This window comes from Heterodontus francisci, unplaced genomic scaffold (genome assembly GCF_036365525.1).
Source record: "Heterodontus francisci isolate sHetFra1 unplaced genomic scaffold, sHetFra1.hap1 HAP1_SCAFFOLD_43, whole genome shotgun sequence".
NCBI classification, from domain to species: domain Eukaryota; kingdom Metazoa; phylum Chordata; class Chondrichthyes; order Heterodontiformes; family Heterodontidae; genus Heterodontus; species Heterodontus francisci.
Genome location: NW_027141852.1, coordinates 18,277,282 through 18,281,018, shown reverse-complemented (window position 1 = coordinate 18,281,018; position 3,737 = coordinate 18,277,282). Strand labels below are relative to the sequence as shown.

The 3,737-nt window shown below is 42.6% G+C and overlaps 1 non-coding gene across 1 annotated transcript; it reads left to right on the top strand.

Annotated features, from left to right (window-relative positions):
- Positions 1-2,358: 2,358 nt before the first annotated feature.
- trnap-ugg (transfer RNA proline (anticodon UGG)) lies at positions 2,359-2,447 on the top strand. The gene is given in 2 exon segments: positions 2,359-2,394; positions 2,412-2,447. It is a non-coding gene; the product is annotated as a tRNA-Pro (tRNA).
- The last annotated feature ends 1,290 nt before the right edge of the window (positions 2,448-3,737 follow it).

The window sequence follows — 3,737 nt, the reverse complement described above, 5'->3', positions numbered from 1 at the left end:
CAGCGAGTCATATTAAATGGTTCTTGGTCAGACCGGAGGATAGTCGACAGTGGTGTTCCCCAAGGGTCAGTGCTAGAACCACTGCTTTTTTTGCTAAAGGTAAGTGACTTGGATCTTGGAATACAGAGTAGAATCTCAAAATATGCCGATGACACCAAACTTGGAGGAGTGGCAAACAGTGAGGATGATATGAACTGCCTGCAACAGGACAGTGATAGGCTAGCAGAATGGGCAGACAGGTGGCAGATGGAATTTAATAGTGACAATTGTGAGGTGATGTATTTTGGCATAAGGAATAGGGAGAGGCAACATATACTTAATGGCACAGTTCTAAAGAGTGTGCTGGAATAGAGGGACTTGGGGTTCATGTGCAACAATCTTTGAAGGTGGCAAGACATATTGCGAGAGTGGTTAGCAAAGCATATGGGATCTTGGGCTTTATAAATAGAGGCATTGAGTACAAAAGCAGGGAAGTTATGCTGAACCATTATAAAACTCTGGTTAGGCCCCAATTGGAGTGTTGCTTCCAGTTCTGCTCAGCAGACTTTCGAAAGAATGTGAGGGTCCTTGAGAGGATGCAGAGGCGATTTACCAGAATGGATCCAGGGATGGGAGATTTTAGTTACAAGGTTAGGTTGGAAAAGCTAGGGTTATTCTGCCTATATCAAAGGAGATTGAGTGGAGAATTGATAGAGGTGTATAACACCTCAAGAGAACAGGCCATCCTAGACTGGGTATTGTGCAATGAGAAAGGATTAGTTAACAATCTTGTTGTGTGGGGTCCCTTGGGGAAGTGCACCCATAATATGATAAAATTCTTCATTAAGATGGAGAGTGAGAGAGTTGATTCCGAGACTAGGGTCCTGAATCTAAACAAAGGAAACTATGAAGGTATGAGGCGGGAGTTGGCGATGATAGATTGGGGAACGTTACTTAAAGGGTTGACAGTGGATAGGCAATGGCTAGCATTTGAAGAGCGCATGGATGAATTACAACAATTGTTCATTCCTGTCTGTGCAAAAGTAAAACAGGAAGGGTGGCTCAACTGTGGCTTACAAAAGAAATTAAGGAAAGTATTAGATCCAAGGAGGAGAGATATAAAATGGCCAGAACAAGCAGCAAACCTGAAGATTGTGAGCAGTTTGGAATTTAGCAGAGGAGGACAAAAGGATTGATTAAGAAGGGGGAAATAGAGTATGAGAGTAAGCTCGCAGAGAACATAAAAACTGACTGTAAAAGCTTCGATAGATATGTGTAGAGAAAAAGATTACTGAAGACAAATGTGGGCCCCTTACAGTCAGAAACGGGGGAATTTATAATGGAGAACAAAGAAATGGCAGACCAATTAAATACATACTTTGGATCTGTCTTCACAAAGGAGGATACAAATTATCTCCCAGAAATGTTGGGGAGCATAGGGTCTAGTGAGAAGGAGGAACTGTATGAAATCAGTATTAGTCGGGAATGTTTGGGAAATTGATGGGATTGAAGGCCGGTAAATCCCCAGGGCCTGATAATCTACATCCCAGAGTACTTAAGGAAGTGGCCCTTGAAATAACAGATGCATTTCTGGTCTTTTTTCAAAATTCTATCGACTCTGGAACAGTTCCAATGGATTGGACGGTAGTTAATGTAACTCCACTATTTAAAAAAAGAGGCAGAAAGAAAACAGCGAATTATATACCGGTTAGCCTGACATTAGTCGTGGGCAAAATGCTGGAGTCCATTATAAAAGATGTAATAGCAGAGTGCAATAATAACTCGTCTCCACTCCTAGTATTTCTAAATCCCACACATTCACTATCATGTGAACAATTATTTCCTGTTGTGTCTCTCTCAGATTTGTAAACTTCACTGTATTGGAGTGAGGTGACATCTACTGGCGGGAAGCAAGAACTGCAATTAAGCAGCAGAAACTCCACAGTCTGTCAGGGTTAAAGAAACATTGCAATGTGAGGAGACAGCGAAGTGGTTTGATTGGGTAGATGGAGACATGATTCCACTTGGAGTGGTGTCTGAAGCAAAGGCCAGAAATACAAAATTGTCATTAATAAAAGAAATGAGGAATTCATGAAAAATGTAGTAACGTAGTGAATGGTTAGAATGTGGATAGAATAGAAAGTGAGATTGGATTGACAGAAGCAGTCTGAAAGGATGGCTGAAACAAAAGGTGAGTGCCTGAAACGTTAACTGTCTTTCTCACAGCACAGATGCTGCCAGAGCTGCTGAACATTTCCAGCACTTTCTGTTTTTATTTCAGCATTTGCAGGATGTTGCTTTGATCTGAAAAAAAATGGATGATTGGCTGGGGGGTTCCAGTGAAATTCCACAGCAGCTAATAAAGCTTGACCTGTCAGCGGCTCGTTGGTCTAGGGGTATGATTCTCGCTTTGGGAGTACGTTTAATTAGCATGCGAGAGATCCCGGGTTCAAGTCCCGGACGAGCCCTGGTCTGCTGGCATTTTTAGATTAAGGTTATCGATTGGTTTCAGCCTTGCAGAAGGTGGAATTGACTTCCATATGGAGCTGGCTTGAGGACCGGACAACTGGATTCAAAGAGCTTGTCGACAAAATTGTAATTAACTAAATGTACAGATAGCCAAGTGGGAATATGAAGTTGTTGCTGCAATTGTGACCTGACTCCAAAAACAACAGGACTGAGTTCTGGACTGGAATGGAATGGACATCTTCAGTGTTTCTGTTGTTTGGCTTGCATTGACTCATCGATTTTCTTGTTTTTCACTTTGTCGATGCCTTTGAATAATTGTGGATCCTTCTTCAGGGTGTCTTCTTTCACCAGGTAGTTCTGACCTCTGATGATGTTGATTGTAATCAGTTTCAATTCGCTGATAGTTTTGGAAGTGAGCAGATTTCCTTTGCTTGAGTCTACAACATGGAACTCAGTCTGACATGTGGACCCATGGGAGGATTTGAATGCCACCCCTGCGTTGGAGTTGCATCCATCCAATAAGAGACCGAGTAGAAGTGACAGTTCTGTCAGTCGAACATGAGACTTTTAATGGCAGGGTTGTGAGTTTGAGTGCCATTCTGTTTTTCCCTTTTGTAAGGCTTCATGAGCAGAGAGTACAGGGAGTGTTTGAAATGAGCAAGTCTCGCTTTGATTCAGGACTCTTACCTCTCAGCAGCATCTCACTATGAAAGATTGAATTTGATCTCATTTCATTCTCAGCTCGGGGTCTGTGCGGCTCAGTGGCACTTCTGGCTGTCTCCCGCTTCACAATCCATCAGTACTGAGAAAGCAATGGGGAATATTACTCACATGTTGTGTTCTTTAATTTTTTGGAAAACTTGAATGTATGTATTTTCTTCCAAAACAAGGACACCAAGCCACTGTTAATGTAGGGCTGCAATAGCTCAGTTGGGAGAGCGTTAGACTGAAGATCTGAATGTCCCTGGTACAGTCCCGGGTTTCAGCAATTTTGCTTCCTTATGCGTCCCTTGCCTTGGTTCTGATTTTCCGGTTGCACAATTTACTGTGAAATTATTTACCAAGCACCAGTGGATTGAATTTGAGAAACAACACAGAGTCATTTACAGCACAGAAGGTGGTCGTTTGGCCTATCACGTCCATGCTGGCTCTCCCCGGAGCAATCTAGTCAGTTCCACTCATCAGCACGATCCCTTTCCTCCTGCAAGTTTCTTTCCTTCAAGTATCCATCCAATTTCCTTTTCAAATTATTGATTGTCTCTGCTTCCACCACAATCGTGGGCCAAGAC